Source organism: Phyllobates terribilis, unplaced genomic scaffold, assembly GCF_046119375.1.
Source record: "Phyllobates terribilis strain yellow unplaced genomic scaffold, ASM4611937v1 Scaffold_2__4_contigs__length_985480577, whole genome shotgun sequence".
In the NCBI taxonomy this organism is placed as follows: domain Eukaryota; kingdom Metazoa; phylum Chordata; class Amphibia; order Anura; family Dendrobatidae; genus Phyllobates; species Phyllobates terribilis.
The window spans coordinates 759,365,793-759,387,136 of record NW_027362762.1 but is presented as its reverse complement, the minus strand read 5'-3'; positions in this window follow the sequence as shown (position 1 = coordinate 759,387,136).

The window sequence follows — 21,344 nt, the reverse complement described above, 5'->3', positions numbered from 1 at the left end:
GGCGCAGCACAGAGATCTGCATTCAAACAAATTAGGGCAAAAGCCAGAAATATGCAATTTTAAGTGAACACCATATCAGCCATAGTTACAGTATGTCAGTGAAATTAATATTCCTTGCATTGTCAATAACATGAACAATCTGCTGAAGGGTTTTTATGTATCAAATGTTTTTTTTTAAATTCTAAACAAACATGTAACATTTTAAATTCTGTATGAATGTAACTAGGTCAAGATATTCTTTAATATTTAGAAACAAGCCAATTTTTGTACAGAAATCCCTTTTTTTAAAATAAAGTACAACTGTGTCTCACTAAATGAAATACATGACATTGTTGATTCAGTAATGAAAAAGTCAAAAGAAAAGTAAGAATGGGGGGAATTTAGCTTTGGCTTTGTGGCAATTCTCTGGCATCAGAGCCTTGTAAGTTTTGTCACACAGCATTTTTGTGCAAAAATTTTGTTTCCACCATCCCATCCACCAGTCACATAGCCACTGCAACTAATCAAATTTGCAACCATATGACACTTACCCACGTTGAGGAGCAAAAATGTTTAACCCCTTCCAGATATAGGATGTAATAGTACATTTAATGTCAGGTGGGGGTGTATGGAGCAAGCTCGGGAACTGTGTCCACACCATACTTAGCATACTCAGCAGATGTCGGCTGTGTTATACAGCCGGAATCTGCCTGTAACAGCAACGATCAGAACCAGCTTTGATCGCTGCCGGTTAATCACCTGAATGTTGGTGCAGTCTCTGACAGTAGTATTTAAATGGACTAGTTCCTGGTGACTGGGCTTCATAGGACCTGTCCTTTGCCTTTTATCTATATTATACAATGAAGCAATATAGCAGTATATAGGATAAGGTAGCTAAAAAAAAAATAAAGAAAGCAAAAAAAGTTTTGAAAAAAATAAAAAAGGTATAAAAGTGTGAATAATTTTTTCCCAATTAAAAATAATGAATTAAAACAGAAAACATTATTATAGTTACCGCTTCAGCAGTAAAAGTCCACTCTAGAAAAATATAAAATTAATTAACGCATTTGGTAAACACTGTACAGATAAAAAATAAATGTTTTTTAGTCACTCTTTAAAATAATGCAAAAAAAGTGATCAAAACCTTGTACGTACACAAAGAAAGATCAATAATTGTATTAACTTGCTACAGAAAAAAACAAAAAAATCAAGCACTCATACATAAAACTAAAAAAGTGAATGGGTTTCACAAAATGGTAAACAAAGTATCCCAATGTGCAAAATGGTGACGCAAACCAAAATGTTTTTACAAATTTCCACATTTTTTTCACCATTTAAAGAAGCCTTCCCATTAACTTTTTTCCCTAAACCTATGTAAATGTTAGTGTACTGGTAGTGTGTTAATATACTCACAGATAATCGTGTTTTCCAGAATCCAGTACCGTTCTTCTCTTACGAGTCACGCGATGGCAATACAGACTATCTAGATCACGCTGCACCCTATGTGTGACCCGAAAGTGGATTTTTCAATATAAGTCTATGGAGTGTCCAAACAAGGCTCTAGAAGCTTACATTGTAAAAGAAACTTCAGGCTTATACATAGGCACAGATTCATCAAATTAATAAATTTTGCCAGACAAAATAAATTTTTACTACAGTAGCGATGTGTATTTTTTTTAAATTGATTTATCTTTAAAGGGAAAAGGAAGGGGGGGTGATTTGAACTTTTGTGTTATTTTTTTTACTGTATTTTATAATCTTCTTAGGGGACTTGAACCTGTGATCGTCTGATTGCATGTGCTATACATAGTGGTGCATTAGCACTGCTGCCTATAGCTAAGACCACAATCTCCTATGGATGCCTGCCTTCAGCAGAACCCTGGCTATCATGACAACCCATCAGCGCCTTGCAATCATGTATCAGGCACGCCGATGGGTGGGTGGAATGGCGCGCCCCCTGCCGACGCATGTTAGATGCCACTGTCACAAATTGACAGCGGGATTTAACAGGTTAACAGCCATGAGTGGAGCTCTGTGGTTGTTAGAAGAAGCACATAATGGCTAATTAAATCAGCCGTCATGCAGCGGAAAAGATGTGGGCCTCGGCGTGCAAGCCTGCATCAAAGTCTGGGAGCCGGCATATGACATACCATATGGCCTATGTTGGTAAGGGTTTGGAATAAAATCCAAAATACAATGGCAGAATTATGTTTTCCCATAATTTCAATGCACTTGTTTGTTTTTTTTCTAAAATATTAAATGTTAAAAGTGTCATAGTGAATAGTGTCATTAAAAACTACATCTTGTGCAATAGAAAACAAGACCTGTGCTGACAAAATTATAAAAAAGTTAGGAATCTTGAAAGAAGGAACAGAAAAAAACTAAAACGCAAACATGAAAATTGTTGCCAGAGAGAGAAGAGGTTAAAGAAAAGAAAGATTAAAAATACATAAAATTGTAAAACATTACCAGTGAATTACATATGTTACAAAGGCAGAAATGGATAACATCACAAGTCTTATATTTAATGCATAGCACATCTGCAATGTGGGCAAAAATTATAACAAATCTCATTGACTATTTGTACAACACTTTTCCTTTTTTTCATAAGATTGAGTCATAGATAGTGATTTATAGAAGTGTCTTGCGACTAACATGGAATATGTTACCTTCAAATATTCTAATTTACTTGAGCAGATTGTAAGGGCGTATAAAGAATCTTGAGAGGTTTTAAGCTTTTTGGTTCTCATAGATCAACACGTTTATTAGGTAAACAGTATTTTCTTTATTGAAACAAACTCTGAGCCAAATATTGGGGTCTAATAAGGACAAACTAATTAACTGCACATATCTATGGCTTTACACCAAATGCCATATAAAATAAAGCCCACTCAGCAAGTTTGAGACCATCACTGTCTGCATAAATTCACTGTTTTTCCAATCTTTCATCAATCCCGAGTAAGCAACTGTTTTGCAGCCCAATTTCACTCACCGTTGCTTTGATAATCCCTCTGAATTCACTGCTTGAAAATATCGTTTTAGAGCTTACTTTAATTTTCTGCATTTTAGGAAGTAAAAGAAAATTACACTGGTCAGTAATCTGATCAAGATCATTGTATTGCATCTTATCAACTATATACAGTGTCTACCACTTTTTCAGTCACGGTCTTATCATATACAGTATATATAGTATACAGTGCTGCTCACCATGATTGGCACTCCTTCACTTTTTTCATAGACTGTACAATATCTTCTGAACTAAATGGAAATGTACCAAAGTTATATCCTCAGGATTTTTAAATTAGTGGTCCAAAGTAATGCAACAATAAAACATTGTTTTTCAACTTGCATGTTGCAATTTCAAAGAAAAAACAGAATAAACAGCATGTGCAGCAATAAAGGCACCCCTAATTAATACTTGGTTGCACACCTTTTGGCATTGATGACAGCCCCCAAACATTTCTTGTAGCCATCTATCAGCTTCTTGCATTTATTAGCTGGAATTGTCTCCCACTTTTCCTTTGCAGTTTGTTTAAGCTCTTGAATATTAGCAGGGTTGTTTTTCCCAATGGCAGATTTCTGCTCACCCCAAAGATTTTCAATGGGATTGAGTTCAGGACTCGTTGCTGGCCATTTTAAAACAGTCCATTTTTTCTTTTTCAGCCATTTCTGTGTACTTTTGGATGAGTGCTTTAGGTCATTGTCTTGCTGGAGGACCCATGATCTTCGACTCAAACCAAGTTTTCTTACACTGGTTAGGACATTTCGCTCTAAAATATCTTGATAATTCTCTGATTTCATGATTCCTGTGATACGGTCAAGGCCTCCAGTACCAGACGCAGCAAAGCAACCCCACAGCATTACGGATCCTACACCATGCTTAAAGGGGTTTTCCCACAAACAAAAGTTCACTAAAAAAAATTAGCTATGTCTGACGATGTACGGAACATGGTCTGATCATACCACAGCTCCTGGGTAGGGTAGTAAGGAAAAGACAATACAGACATTACAGCAGGAGATCGCAGAGGATTCTTTTTGTGAGGTAAAATATTGTTTAAAAACAGGCAGTGAAATGTTTTACCTCACAAAATGAATCTGTAAACAAACTGTTGATTTCTTTGCATTGAAAAATACCTCTATTTTTGCTCCATCTGTCCACAGAACATTTTCCCAGAAGGATTGTGGTTTGTCAAGTACTCTTTGGCAAAGATCAGTCCTTCCTTTTTATGTATTTTCTTCAGCAATGGTTTCTTCCTTGGCCTTTGCCCATAAAGCTCTGCTTGGTTTAGTGTGCAGTATATGCTACTTGTTGAAACCATGACCCCAGACTGTTCCAGGTTGGCCTTCAGGTGTTTGGATGTTTGACGTGGTGTTTTTTCCACCATTTGCACCAACCTTCAAACATATTTCTTGACCCCAGACTGTTCCAGGTTGGCCTTCAGGTTTTTGGATGTTTGACGTGGTGTTTTTCCACCATTCGCACCAACCTTCAAACACTTTTCTTGTCAATTTTCCTCTTTCACCCACGTCCAGGGAGGTTCTTGACGGTTCCCTGCTTGGCAAACTTCTTAATAATATTGCGCACTGTTGAAGCTGGGATGTGGCACCCCAGGAGTCCAGTTGCCACAGTTGTATTGCCTCCCTCACAAGGGGTGATGCCATGCCTGGAAGCAAGCAGGGGTCCCCTAGTCAGGTATACTAGCATGCAACACTTTCCTGGCTCCAGATCAGCAAGGGGAGCTCCTCCCCTTAGCAACTGGAATCGGGAGGCGGGATTAGTTAGAGTTAGTGAGAGGAGTTGAATACAGGACAGCGACGAGGAAAGACCTGGGGAGTGGAGCTGCATGGCAGTTCACCCCAGAGAGGAGCGTAGAAGAACCGGATACCGGAGTCCGAGGTAGTGGGGCACTGAAGACCCAGCAGCAGAAACCGGAGGGCAGGAGACTGCAGGTCTCCTGGCCCTATCAGACACCCAGAGGCTCAGCAGCACATAGGGCCCAGCACCGCCACGTGGGAGCGACACTCCAGGAAGGCCCGAGCTGCCTACCATACGGGTGAGCACAAAGATGTTTTACTCAGGGACGAGGGCCACAGCACAGCTATAAGCAGCAGGGCCAAAGAGATTAGCGCGAAGGGAAGGCCTCCAATTTCACCTGGCGAGGTGGATTCCCAACTTGCTTCCAGGCCGCCTGGACCTCTACTACCAGCTAGTACCTGTGCCCCGGTCTGCCTAACCACCGTAAGTAAAGATAAGAGGAAACCGCCATTAAGTTGTGGACTGATTATTAACTGCACCATCCCCTGCACTACACTGCACAGCAACATCTATAACGTCACCATTTCCTGCCCTGGAGCTAAGCTCTGCCTGTGGAGAGCTGAACCAGCTCTGCTGCGTCATCTTCCACTCCAGAGGATCTGCACCGCAGTGGCGACTCCAGATAGCCACATACCACAGGTCGCGTCATGAACATTTATATAAAAACTATAATCCCCTTTTAATAATTCCCCTTTTATTGACCGCCCTGGGTCACGGACCAGGTCACCGCCACTGTGACATCCCCCAGCATCGACCTGCCCGGCTACCGAGTAGCCCACGGCCCAGGGGGCGCGTCATACTTGGCGTCACGAACAGGATTCATGAAGCCCGGTATAACAGAGTCCTGTGTGCCATAGACTTTACTGAACTGTATCATCACGTCATTTGCTGTCCGCCGAGGGGAAGCAGGAGGCCGTGATCTGGGACCGCCGGCTAAGCGATCCCTCCCGCCTGCAGAGCAGCATACTGGTACATCAGCAGAAACCCCGGATCTGGCTGAGGTTCACTAGGGGGAAAGAAGATGCCCAACCTGGGAGAGGATTCAGCCGCGGGCGCGGCCGCCGCTACCGTGATGCCGTTATCAATGCAATATATACCGGGGGCGGCGTGGTTGCCCCAGTACTCAGGGAAGTCGCACACCTTGAGCGACTTTGAGGAGAGACTGAGCAGTTTGTTTAAAGTGTACCACCTGTCTGAGGAGCAATAAGTCAGCATCCTCATAGGCCAGCTAATCGGTGCAGCCCAGAGAGAGGTGAAGTCCTGGCCGGGCAGGGACAAAGGCACTGTTAAGGAAATACTGGCCCGTTTGAAGGATACCTTTGACACCCGCACCGCAGCAGAAATTAAGATGAAGTTCTACGGGTGCAAACAAAGGGTGCAGGACAGTGTACGGGACTATGCTCTAAACCTGCAGGAGGCGCTGCGGCCCATTAAACAGGTAGACCTCGACAGTGTGCAAGACGAGGACAGATTGCTAACTGAGCAGTTTATTGAGGGGCTCCTGTCTAATGCTCACCAGACACAGCTGCGCATTATGGCTCTGCAAAACCCTGATCTGGACTTTGCTCAATTTAAAGATCGAGTGATCTGGGTGCTACGAGAACCAACCCCAGGTGGCGCTGCATCCCTCCGGCGCCCACCTATCACATACCACCAGGAGGTGGCGTCCTTTTCCCCAGCACCTGTGGAGGCTGACCCTAGATAATGATCTTTCTGCGGATCTACGCCTTCAGGTCCAGGAGCTGACCAAAAGTGTGGCTGCTTTAACCAAAACCATGCAGGCCATGCAAGTGTCTCCAAAGGAAAGAATCCAGCTGGCTTCCAGTCCAGATGACGTCCCATGGCGACGACAGAGAAGAATTCCACAGACCAGAGGGAGGAACAGCCATCGCTACGACCAGGACGGACAACCCATCTGCCGCCGCTGTCAAAAGGCGGGGCACTACGCAAGATTCTGTAATTTAAACGAGCAACCCCTGGGGCAGAGGGCCAACCCCCAGGAGTAAGACGACCAGGCCCACAAAGCTGGCGAGACAAGTACGTGGGAGGACGACCGATCCTACCTGTCGTGCTTGATGGCATCCCGATGAACGCACTGCTGGACACTGGGTCCCAGGTGACAACGATGTCATATATCCTTTATAAACAATACTGGACTGATTCAGACATTACCCGCCATCCAAATGAACATCTTAGCATCTATGCCAGCAATGGTCCGCCCTTGCCTCAGGTGGGGTATAAAGAGGTGACCATAAAAGTTGGCCGAGTAGAATTGCCATCACAAGGAATGATTATTGTTGACATTGATCGCCGAGAAAGTCATCCTATGATAACTATAGGCACCAATGTGATAGAGAATTGTCTTGGGGAAATTATTCTTTTGTTGCAACAGGTCGCAGAGACTGCCAGTTCCAGTCAGCAGTGAGTTCTGCAGAAGAAAATCAGAGCCCTGATGAAAAGACAACAGATAGAGCTGTCTGGAGGAGAAGTTGGCAGTGTCAGAATGAGTGATCCATTCCCCGTTGCAATGCCCCCGAGGAGTGAAATGTTAATGTGGTGTCGGGCAGCAATCGGTCTCAGGGGTCAAGATTATCAGGACCTGGTAGAACCCGTGTACTCTGATAGTAGGCCCACCATCTTGACAGCCAGGGGGGTAGTCGATGTCCACAAGGGGAGAATACCGATACGCATCCTGAGTTGTGGGGAGAAAGAGGTCCATTTACCCCGGTATGCTACCCTTGCTAAGCTGTTCACTGTCAGTAATAACACAATAAAGGCAGTGGAACCCTTGCCTCCATCCAAACCGGCAGAGGATAATGGCTCCAAGGGGCAGATGGAGGATTGGTGTCAGAAGCTACAAGTAGGCACTGACTCCACGCCTTTGCACCAAAAGCATGGAGTGTACCGGGTGGTCCAAGAATATGAGCGAGTCTTCAGCAAACACCCACTAGACTTTGGGCAGGTAAAAGGGGTCCAACATCATATCCCCATGGGAGAGCATCAACCCATTAAAGAGAGGTACCGGCCTGTACCTCCAGCTCACTATCAATGTGCCAAAGGAATGTTACGGGAGATGAAGGAGGCTATGGTGATCAGAGATAGTTGTAAATCCCTGGGCAGCTCCATTAGTTCTCGTTAGAAAGAAGGATGGTACAATGAGGATGTGTGTTGATTACAGGCAGATTAACCGCATTACACATAAGGATGCCTACAAATTACCCAGAATTGAGGAATCATTAGCAGCATTGAGATCAGCTAACTATTTCTCTACTTTGGATCTCACCAGTGGGTACTGGCAGGTTCCTGTGGCAGAGGCGGACAAAGAAAAGACCGCGTTTGCAACACCAATGGGCCTCAGAGAGTTCAACTGCATGCCATTTGGGCTTTGCAACACCCCAGGAACCTTCCAGCAGTTAATGGAGTGTTGCCTAGGACACAAAAACTTAGAAATCGTCCTGCTGTACCTAGACGACGTAATCGTCTACTCAAAGACATATGAAGAACACCTGGAGCACCTGGCCAAGGTGTTCGAAGACCTATCTGGTTATGGCCTGAAAGTAAAGCCGTCCAAGTGCCACCTGTTAATGCCCAAGGTGCAGTACCTAGGTCATGTGGTAAGCGCTGATGGCGTAGCACCAGACCCAGAAAAAGTCACCGTGATCAAGGACTGGCCAAGACCCTCCACTATCAAAGAAGTGCGACAGTTCCTTGGGCTGGTAGGCTGCTACAGGAGATTCATCAAGGGTTTCACCTAGATAGCGGCACCCATGCAGGACCTCTTAGTGGGCCAGTCCAAGAAGGCCAAGAACCCGAAACCTCCGTTCAAATGGGGTAAACCAGAAGACGAATCTTTCACTCGACTGAAAATGGCTCTTACTGGAGATGAAGTCCTGGCCTACCCCGACTGTGGCCAACCCTTCATACGGATGCCAGCAACGTGGGATTGGGAGCAGTGCTGTCCCAGGTACAGCAGGGCAGAGAGAGAGAGTGATTGCCTATGCCAGCAGGAAGCTCCATCCCATGGAAAGGAACCCCGACAACTATAGTTCCTTCAAGTTGGAGTTTTTAGCCATAGTCTGGGCTGTAACAGAGCGCTTCAAACACTACCTCTCCTCCTCCAGATTTACAGACTTCACGGATAACAACCCGCTGACGCACCTGGAGACTGCGAAGCTTGGTGCCCTAGAACAACGATGGATGGCCCGACTGTCCAACTACGAGTTTACCATCAAGTATCGGGCGGGGCATAAAAACACTAATGCTGATGCGCTGTTCAGGATGCCCAACTTGCCAGATAGGGGAGAAGACCCGGAAGAGCTGGAGGAGATAGAGCTACCCGCTTTGCATCATCACAGGGTGACCCAGTGCTTCCACTGTGTGAGGGACAAGCGCTCCGCCAACAGAGAGGCCCCGTTCAACCCATTGCCCCAACATGGATGGGCAGAGATGCAGGATAGCGACCCAGCTGTCCGCCTGGTAAAGGAGTTGCTGACACAAGCTGACTCGCACCCTGATCCAGATGCTCCAGAGGAGACCCAACAGTTGTGGAAGGAGAAGGGCAAACTGTTCATCTACGAGGGAAATCTGTGTCGAAGAAGCATCAACTCCTGGACACACGAACTGGTCTGGCATGTGGTAGTCCCGAGGCGGGATGTGCCAATGGTCTTAGAAGCGTACCACGATGGAGCAGGACACTTCAGGTGGAAGAAGTTGGAAGTCCTGCTACGTGAGCGATTCTACTGGCTTGGCATGAGGAAAGCAATCGAGAGATAGTGTCGAGAATGTGGTCCATGCAACCTGAGACGGAAAGACCGCGATAGCCAGAGGGCACCTCTGCAGCCAATAATCACAAAACAACCACTTGAACTGGTAGCCTTGGACCAAGTGAAGCTAGCCCCAAGCCGGTTAGGCTATGTCTACGCTCTCACCATACTAGACCACTACTCCCGATTCCTGGTAGTAGTGCCAGTGAAAGATCAGATGGCTCAGACGGCAGCCAAAGCGTTTCAACAACACTTTTTTCCCCCACACGGTTACCCTGAACGAGTGCTTACCGACCAAGGTCCAGCTTTTGAAGCGGAAGTGTTCCAAGGATTCTGTAACTTGTACGGATGCAAAAAAATAAGGATGACACCGTATCATCCCCAGACCAACAGGTTGTGCGAGAAGATGAACTAGGTGGTAATAGACCTGTTGAAGACATTGCCCGTTGAAGAACATAGCCTGTGGCCAGAGAAGTTACCAGATTTGGTGGACCTATATAACCACATCCCGGTGAACTCCACCAACTGTACACCCGCTTACCTGATGAGAGCAGGACCTGGTAAGCTACCCATTGACTTAGACATGGGAGTTTTAACACCAGAGACGACATCACCAGATGCAGATTGGGATACAGAGCGGCAGCAACAATACCACAAGGTGCAAGAATGTGTGGAGCAAAGTTCGTCCCAGGAGAGAAAGAAGCAGGAGAAAACTTACAATCAGCACGCACCTGCAGCTCCCTTAGCACCTGGAGAACAGGTACTTAAGAGGAAGAGACGAGTCCATAAATTAGATGACCAGTGGGAGGTTGAGCCATACACCGTCTTACCTTCAAATTTCAATAAAACCAAGTTGTGCCTCATCAGCAAAGATGGAGGAGAAACTTCAGCGGCAGTCTCAAGAGACCACCTGAAGATATGCCCTGAACAGTTGAAGAAGACCACAGAAAAAGTGGGGGAAACGGTCCAGACAGTCCTTGGAGCATTTCCCCGGTCTTGGACGCTGGTGAACAGAGCAATTGTGGTACCGGTCCTGACCTTTCTCCAAGCGGCCTCACCGGAAGCTGCAGAGGCTCCAGAACATCTGGAAGACCAGTCGACCCCAGAGACAAATGCTTCATCAGCAGCAGATCAGGAAAATCTACCCTCTGCTAGCAATGAACCTGTCGTACCCAGCGTGAGTCAAAGAATTCGTAGGAGATTACCCAGCCTACCAGTGTTACCTCAGACTACCCGTAGTGTAGTTCACACTGAACCCACGACACCAGGGGTAGACACTAGGGACCAGGTTAAGTCAGTGACAACAAATGTACTACATAGATTGACCCGGAGTACTAAAGGTCATCTCCCTGCCCGCTGGAGGAACTACAGTGTATGTTATATATAGTTGTAACGGTTAAATAGTCTTGGATATATATAGTTGTTAAATTTATGGACAATCGGACCACAGGACTAAGTGTGGTCAGGACAATATTGAAAATAGTTGGTAAGTGGCCTTGAAAATAAACCACAGGCGTGGCCGAAGACCAGGCCCAACGACAGCGTGCCCTGAAGCCACGCCTAGGGACGATACACAAAGTGGGTTGATGCGGTTCCCACCAGCCAAATTTCAATTATCTGGATTGTGGCGTAAAGACTAAGCGCCACAGAGACTGCTATAAATATTTGGCTGGGTTTTTTGTAATTTTTGACTTTGTAAACTATTTGTAATGTGAATTGTTAATTGTTAATTCAAAAAGCTATCCTCAGTCCAGGAGTACTGAAGTCAACTAGGGGGGAATGTGGCACCCCAGGAGTCCAATTGCCACAGTGGCATTGCCTTCCTCACAAGGGGTGATGCCATGCCTGGAAGCAAGCAGAGGTCCCCTAGTCAGGTATACTAGCATGCAACACTTTCCTAGCTCCAGACCAGCAAGAGGAGCTCCTCCCCTTAGCAACTGGAATCGGGAGGCGAGGTTAGTTAGAGTTAGTGAGAGGAGTTGAATACAGGACAGCGACGAGGAAAGACCTGGGGAGTGGAGCTGCACGGCAGTTCACCCCAGAGAGGAGCATAGAAGAACCGGACACTGGAGTCCGAGGTTGTGGGGCACTGAAGGACCAGCAGCAGAAACCGGAGGGCAGGAGACTGCAGGTCTCCTAGCCCCATCAGACTCCCAGAGGCTCAGCAGCACATAGGGTCTAGTACCGCCACGTGGGAGCGACACCCCAGGAAGCCCCGAGCTGTCTGCCATACGGGTGAGCACAAAGACGTTTTACTCAGGGACGAGGGCCACAGCACAGGTATAAGCAGCAGGGCCAAAGAGATTAGCACAAAGGGAAGGCCTCCAACTTCACCTGGTGTGGTGGATTCCCAACTTGTTTCCTGGCCGCCCAGACCTCTACTACCAGCTAGTGCCCGTGCCCCGGTCTGCCTAACCACCGCAAGTAAAGATAAGAGGAAACAGCCATTAAGTTGTGGACTGATTATTAACTGCGCCATCCCCTGCACTACACTGCACAGCAACATCTATAACGTCACCATTTCCTGTACTAGAGCTAAGCTCTGCCTGTGGAGAGCTGAACCAACTCTGCTGCGTCATCATCCGCTCCAGAGGATCTGCACCGCAGCGGCGGCTGCATATAGCCGCATACCACAGGTCGCGTCACGAACATTTATATAAAAACTATAATCCCCTTTCAATAATTCCCCTTTTATTGACCGCCCTGGGTCACGGACCGGGTCACCGCCACTGTGACATCCCCCAGCATCAACTGGTCCGGCTACCGAGTACCCCACGGCCCAGGGTGCACGTCAGGAATACCAAGGTCTTTAGAGATGGCCTTATACCCTTTGGAAGTCTTGTGTTTGCTGATAATAGGAGTTCTGATGTCCTCAGACAGCTCCTTTGTCTTCGCCATTGTGACAAAGGAACAGGGCCTAACATGTGGCTTTTTAAAGCACTGAAGTCATCATTCATTGGCTAATTCATGTTACATGGGCACTGACAATTAATCACAGGTGAATCTCTTTTGTGATTTACCACAGGTGAGTCAAAATGTGCTTCCATGCTAAATTAATGTAAAGGATGCCAATACTAGTGTCACAGCAAGCTTCACGTTTTTCTATTTTTCCCTCCCATTGTTTTTTGTTTTAAATTATTGTTTATCATTTGCTCTTTTTTATTTAACACGAGTCTCTATACAAAAAAACTGTGTCACTTGATTCATTTTTTCAGGAGATATTCCACATTATGTACTTAAACTTCATGGGTGCCAATAACAGTGAGCAGGACTGTATATTTAACTGCATTCAACATTGAAAAAAGAAAAGTAAAAAAGCCCTTGTGGTGACATGCTGTAAGTCCAATAAAAGTCATTTTTGCACCTTTTTTTATTTCGGATGCTGACCAGTTTTGTCTTTTTTTCTTATGTTGATGGTTTTGCTTGGTGAGGTAAGATTTTTTTGACATTGCATTCAACAAAAAAATTTTTTTTTGTTGTGCTGCTTCATGCTGTATTTTTTTTTTGCACGAGTTGTTACTGGATTATAGATATGAGTAATGACTGTACTGTGACAGAGTCACTGGTGTTACATGTGAGGGGACATATGTTTCTCTGCGGCTGCTAGCCTCAGTGAAATGAACCCACAACTCTTCTCCAGCATGTTATGTGTTGGGGTTACATCACCATTGTTAAAGAGAGTGTTTTTTTTGTGTATGACATTGATAAGGGTGGGAGGTCATACACCATATCTCCACCTCAGGGTGTGGCTCGGCAAGTTTAAATGCTCAGTAATTGTTTTTTTTCTATGTGTTGTGAGTTTGGAGAGATAAGTCTCCAGACGGCGTGGAACTTCAGCTCAGTAGGAGCTGAAGTGTGCTGCAAACTTGTGCAATCAAACCCCGCACATATATGGACTGTGTTATCGTTTATCTTTTTGTTTTGCCGTTATGCCAGCAAGGCTGAGTTTATTTTGATGAAATCTGAAGGGCCTTATGGTGATATAAGAAACCTGCAGACGAAAACCGTTCCTGAGTCTACTTCCGATATCAGCTGAGCGACTCGTCTTGCCACAGTACTTTCTGATGTCAACCCTGCGGCCAGTGAATGAATTTGCATAAAATTTGCACAGCAGTTGAATATAAGCAGGAACATACCACAGGTCCTGGCTAGAGGAGAAAGCAAGGAGTTGCCAGTGTAAGCATGGGTCCAGAAATAGCTTAAAGGTACATTTTGATTAATATATCTTGGAATAAAAATAAGTTTCACAATTGGATGTGTTAATAAAAATGTTCCTGTGCTGAGATAATCTTATAAATATGCCCCTACTGTGTACTGTGTAATGGCTGTGTCTAACTATGCAGAGCAGCTCTTGTTCATGATCTGAACATTCCACATCTCTTGGCTTTGGAGCAAAAGGAAAAGAGTAAAGAGCATACAGACAGGACAGCATGAGATTGCAGACACTGCTTTCTCTGAGGTAAAACATTTCCCTGTCTATTTTTATAATAGGCAAGGAAATGTTTTACCTCACAGAAAGAATCAGCTGCAATCCCATGCTGTCCTGTCGGTATACCCTTTACTCTTTTCCTTTTGCTCCAAAGCCAAGAGATGTGGAATGTTCAGATCATGAACAAGAGCTGCTCTGCATAGTTAGACACAGCCATTACACAGTACACAGCAGGGGCACATTTATAAGATTATCTCAGCACAGGAATATTTTTATTAACACATCCAATTGTGAAACTTATTTTTATTCCAAGATATATTAATCAAAATGTACCTTTAAGCTATTTCTGGACCCATGCTTACACTGGCAACTCCTCCAGTAAGCTGGCAGTGAGGAAGCAAAGCTTGGATATAAAGTTGAATGCCCCCCTACACCATTTAAAAGTGGTATTCAATTGTATTTATACTATATAATAGCAAACTATAAATGACAGAAGAGAAGTCAGCTAAACCACTGGATGGTGCAGACTCATGGGACATCTTGGTGCTTCAAATAATGATGTCAGTAGAAAGAAGTGTAACTATCCAGTTTCCAGGATCATCCATAAAAAATCTAAAACATTTATTAGAAAAAACATTAAAAACAATCACAGGTTCACCACGTAAATGGCCACGCAAACGCGTGTCAGACAACAACGTCCATAATCATATGCATATGTCATTTAGGTGGTGTAGCTGTGATTGTTTTTAACATTTTTTTCTAATAAAGATTTTGGATTTTTTATGATGATCCTGGACGCTGGATATTTACACTCCTTTCTCCTATATAAATTCAACGATACATGCAGAAGTACACTGCACATAGCAAAAAAATGGTTTAAAAACACTAAACTGTGTTTGCATAACCATTTTCCCAGGACCACATAATGGGCCAAAAGATAAGGACAAACTCTCCAACCAAAATATACCAAAAACAAAAACACCTAGCAAAATATCAAGCATAAAGAGTATATATCAAGAAACTATATGTACACAATGTATGATTGCTGACTGGTCAATAATATCAAATAATGCTAGACAAATCCTGGTGAATAAATATGAGAAAGTGTAAACATATAAAAATGTTAAGAATGTTAATAAATCTGAGATGAGTACCAGCATATGACATAAATATGGCATAAACTGGTGTAAGAGAACATCAAATGGAAGCACAGGCCAACCATGGCTGAAAGGAAGGAGAGGAGGGTGTGAGATCCTATGTGTATTGTCAACTAAAAGTGGCTTTATCAGGGGTGATGACAGTACAAGTTTTATGTAAAAACAACACATGGAATCAATCAGTAATATTTGTGAAAAATAGAAGTTATGGGATGGAATTGTGGAATGGCAGATAGAGAAAACAGAAGAGAAATACACCAACAAAGTATCTGATTCCTCATTGTCAAAGTCAATAATGAAGATAGTAACTACTTGAGGACAGTATTCAATATGAGAGTGATGTAATTCAGAGAAGTTTGACGGAAGCGGAAGAAGTATGTGAATAGTAAGCGAATGCGCACTGCATATGCTGATGTCAGACAGGGCATAATATCTCAGAGCACGGTGTGGAGTGTATTTCTGCACGTACCTTTGCTTCTATATAGTGCTCTAATTTTATACATATTGTGCCAGAACTCACATTATCCCTTATTATCTGGATTGTGCCCACCTATTTGTGGTTTGTGACATATTTTTAGAGTATTCCCTTTGAATGCTGTTCATTTAGGTGGTGGCACACCTTCATTACAGCATTTTAACTTTTGATTTAGAGACACTAGAGGCTATTTGGAAGAGACAGACTTTGGCCTTATTTCATGAAGGGATGGATAGTAATTTGAATGTTGATTTTTACAAATTGTCTACTGAGTTGATTCAGGTTCATAATTTGGATACTAGCTTACAATGGAATACAGTATATGTACCTGGAGGAATATGTAAATGTTTTATCATCACAAGGAGATAACATCTGTGTGACAGCGTGACAAATCAGGGATGTTCATAGGTGGAGCCGATTTTTTTGCGCGGACAAGCCGGAACCCCGAACACGAATTTGCAATGCCAAGCAAATTCGCTCAACACTAATCACGACCTTGTTTTCACTCGCCGCCGAACACAGGAACCAAGAGACAGTACCATTATTAATCTCATCTGAGAATAATTGCAAATGATCAATTTGTCTTCATATAAGCTTAAAGAACATGAAAGGTTAGTTCTAGAAAAAAAATGCCACTTTCTCACAGATTCAATTTTAGACTAATTTAAATAAATTTATGATGTTTATCTTTCTTTCAAGTTGCTCTATGACCAACAAAACATGACCACTGACTTATTTGGAAGACCAGCAAACATTTAATAATCTATTTGAATTACTAGAAGAAAATGAGACTCCAAACCCTTAGGGGTAAGCTTTTATAAACCACCAAAAGAAAGACGCTGTTCCTATGAAAATGTTCCAAATTTTCTTTGCTTTAGTTTGTCTAAACATATGCAGTTTGCGTGGTCAAACTTGTTACCAAAGATAACAGGTGGCAATTGGTGAAGTTTTCTGACTGGACCGGTTAACTGTATGCCACTGTGCACTTACACTTATATTTACTTCTGCTTGACACCTCCTTTTACTCATACCTTTTTGGTTGGTCCACTAGCATACTATGCTTAGCACCGTTTTCCCGGACCTACTTCCCATTAAGTATCCATTTTTAATATTGTGACTGTATTTTTATTGTGTACCTTCTGTATTGATCTATACATTTATTGTGATTCAATTATGTCAATACCAACCGGTTTGATATATTTTTTTATCTCTTAACCTTGTATGTACCATTTTAATCATTATCTAATAAAATTGAATCAATTTATTTTCCATAAACAATGTTCATTGCATTCATTTTTATATGTTTTCTTAGAGTCAAGACATTCTATTCCCTACATACTCCCCTTCTTTCTGATCTTACATCTGTATTGAAGGAAAATTTTTACTTCTAATGGCAGCCAAAAAATGTTGGCATACTCACCAAAAAAGAATTATATATTCTGACACAGTTATCTTTTATTTATTATCAAAAATTCATGAGGATGCTAATATCCATCTGAGACACCCACGGTCGGGACTAGGGGTAGGCAGGGTAGGCACCTGCCTAGGGTGCTACCTCCGGTCTCCCTGAGAGGGGCGCACTTTGGGGAAAAAAAGTGATATTGCTAAATGCCTGCGGCATTCTGCCACCTTCCTCTGGCCACAGGCATTCTGCACAGTGACAGCCAGGGCGCAGGCACACAGGTGAACAGTGTAAGTCACCCCTTTCCCCTTTCTCTGCCTGTGCTCCGGCCATAGCTCCCTGCCTGCACTCAATTGTATTCATGTCTATAAGCAGGGCTGACTATGGTGATATAAGTGGGGCTGGCTGTGGGCAAAATAGAGCATCTGGCTGCAGTGACATAAGAAGATCTGACTGTATGTACATATAAGGGGCAGGCTGCAGTGAGGGGATATATGATGGGTTGGCTGTGAGGGACATAAAATGGGTTAGCTGTGGGAGAGATAAGATGGCCTGACTGTGAGGGACATACAAGAGGTTTACTGTGGGGACATACGAGGGGCTGGCTGTGGGGGTTATCACATTATGGACTCTGGGGAACATCATATTATATGGGAGATTGTGGGGAACATTATACCGGTTAGCTGTGGGGGACATTATACCCGGGCTGTGGGGACATCATACAATAAAGGATATGTGGGGGCATCATATTGTATAAGAGAAGATGTCACCTATAAGGTACCTGGATGTAAATGTTTACTTGTTAATACTGACTAAATCTCATCAGTACTGTGGTTACTGTATGGTCCGCAGTCTGACAAAGACTGATAACAACTCCCAGCATCTCAGAGTCCTAACCATTGTTAAGGACATACTGGGAGTTGTAGGTTCATGAGATACAAATGTAGATGGACCTTACTTGACTTTAAAATTGATTGCTGTACTAAGCTTGGTGATGTATTCATGCACTGATGGTGGTTCTGGTGATGTATACATGTACTGTTGATGCTAAAGCTGTTATATATATTTACTGAGGTTTGGTTCTCGTGATGTATTCATATACTGATTTAGGTTCTGGTGACGCATTAATATACTGATGGTAGTACTGTTGATGTATTCATGCACTAATGGTGGTTCTGGTGGCGTATTCATGTACTGATTGTGGTTCTAGTGACCTATTTATTTACTGATTATGGTTCTGGTGCTATATGTATGTACTATTGATGGATCTATTTATGTACTGATGAGGATTTTGGTTTCATATTCATGTACTGATGATGGTTCTGGTGATGAATACAACACCAGAACAACCATCACTACATGAATACATCACCAGAATCATCATCAGTACAGGAATATGACACAAGAACTACCATCAGTACAGGAATACAGCAGCAGAGACACCATCATTTTGTTGGGTCACATGACAGACTTAAAAACCATCAGACTTATCAGTATCCTCTGTCTATAATGGGGTTTGTTTAGTTTCCATTAGGGTATCTGCCAAATGTTGGACACCTTAATTGAAACCAAGCGGCCCCCATTGTAGTTAAGTGATATTAGTTTCCATGACTGTTCTTGGGTCTGAGATTTAAAATATAGGATGTCAGGGATGAAAATCGCTATTTGTCCCTTGTATTGTGTCACAGGTCCAAAAACAAGGAATAATTCTATATCTAACTTTAATAACATACTCCTTATTGAGCCTCACCCCTAACGTACATCACTTTTTTTTACTTTTGCTTGTATTTTTTGGTGAAAAAGGTAACAATTCTAGTGGAAGTGGTCGTCAAAGCTTGTTACCCGACCCATCGGAGGGAGAGGGGTGGTACGTTAGGGGTCCTTTTACCTTAGACTCTGACCCATTCCTTTACTTTGAGACTGAGGGTTCATCAGGGGCAATGTGCCATCAGCTTCATCAACCTAGGGCACCAAAATTCCTTGCCCCGGCCTGGCTGGAAATGGTAGATATTGTTAGAAGGCCTGTATCTACCTTGACATTTATCTTCAACCTCTGGTTCTACAATTACCATCTTTTCATCTCATCTCATTAACCAATTGCAGGAATAGACTTTTCCATTTCACACTTTGTTGGAAATGTGTAATGTTGAGTCATTATATTCTAACACATCTAATGCTAATGGTGTAAGAGAGGTTACTTTCTTCTTAAATTTAAATGACTCGAATGATGATATGTACAAATTTCTTGATCTACTGTACTTTATAGTACATCATAATTTTTTCATCTTTCACAGAACATATTTTCAGCCAGTTTCTTGGAACTGTAATCAGTGTAAGTGTGCCCCCTCCTATGCCAACCTGTTTTGGGGTTGATGTGAGGTGGAGCACTTGTATCCATTATTTTTCTATCAGGAATCTGTCATACAATGGTATCGCTACATTCACAATATCTATTTCCTTTGGACAGATCCGTTGAGTCTTGTTTGGATTTTTTTAAGGAATTATATCTGAGTTCATGGAACATTCATCTTTCCTCCAACATTTCTCCATCTGTAGCATTTCTTAATTGAAAGTTTTACCTGTGGGAAGCAAAATTATGGACTGACCTTTTTCTTAAAGTCAATGGCATGACATCCATATTTAGCTTCCATCTTTCTCATATAAATAGGGCCACCCCCACGGGTCAATTTCTTATACTTAGATGTGGCTGTACAGGCCCAAAGGATTTTATGTTTGCGGCCCAGGATTTGACAAAACATCTCAGTGCGTGCTGATACCCTCGAGCCACCATATCTATGGCCTTTAGATGATCCTGTTACAGTGATTGTTCTTACCTCATTGTTCTTACCTTTACTCCATTGAGGAAGCCTTGGCAAAACACGTGTCGGGCGTTTAATATAATACCTATAATGCATTTAGTAATCACTATGAGTTTTTAACAATTTTTTGCACCTTGTCCATGATGTTACTATTCCCTGCCCTACTTGTGAGGGTATGTGCCCACGATCCGTAATAGCAGCGTTTTGGACGCAGCTCACCAGCGCTGCTTCGAAAATGCTGCGTTGTACAGTAGAAGCTCAGTGGATGGGATTTATAGAAATCCCATGCCCATTGAGCTTCTATTTGATGCCGCGTAAACTCTCCCGCGGTGCGGGTTTACGAGCCGCAACATGTCAACAGAAATTTCCACAATAGAATGTGTAGGGTGCGGTAAATCCGCATGGTTCAATGAGCACATACAGATTTTCCTGCGTGATCGGATGCAGCGCTTTGGACACAGCGAAAATATGCTGCGTCCAAAGCGCTGCTATAGCCTGATCGTGGACACATAGCCTGACTCATGTATCACATTGATTGATTACCTGCATAGTTCTTGAAGGTTTTACTTGTTTCCGTCCCACACCTATTTACCTTTACTAAGTGAGTCAATTTATTTTTGTATCTGACTGATACTCTAACCTAACCTTAATAATTAATTGCCTACATAACATCTTTTCTATATATATATAGGGAGACATAATATATTATGATATGTTATGCTATTTATACTAAGGTGAATTACCTCTAATTCCCAGGCTACTTTGCATGTATATATTATTAGCTCTACTTTATATCTTCTTTGGACTTTTTTCATGATGTCTTCACCTTTTACTATATAATTGCTATTTTATTTTGACCAAACAAAATTTATCTTATTTTACTTAAGTTCAGTACTTTATTGTAGGTTTTGTACTTTTGTACAGAGACAAAAACACCCCATAGACCACAAGGTGAGATTGACCACAACTTTCATTAACAATTAGTCTGATATAGAGTGCCTTGAAAAAGTACTCATTCCTCATGAAGTTTTCCACATTTTTTTACATTACATCCACAAACAGAAATGTCTTTTATTGGGATTTTATTTGATATACCAAGACAAAGTAGCAAGTATTTGTGAAGTGTAAAGGATATGATACATGTTTTTCTAATTCATTTAAAAATATAAATCTGAAAACTGTGATATGTGTGTGTGTGATATATTCAGCCTCCCTGAGTCAATACTTTGTAGGACCACCTTTCGCATCAATTACTGCTACAAGTCTTTTGGGGTATGTCTCTACCAACTTTGTACATCTAGAGGCTGAAATTTTTGCCCATTCTTCTTTGCAAACTAGCTCTAGCTCAGTGAAATTGGATGGAGGCATATGTGAAGAGCAATTTTCAAGTCTTCCTACAGATTCTCAATAGGATTTAGATCTGGAGTGTGACTGGGCCATTTAAACACATGAATATGCTTTGATCTAAACCATCCATTGTAGCTCTGGCAGTATGTTTAGGGTC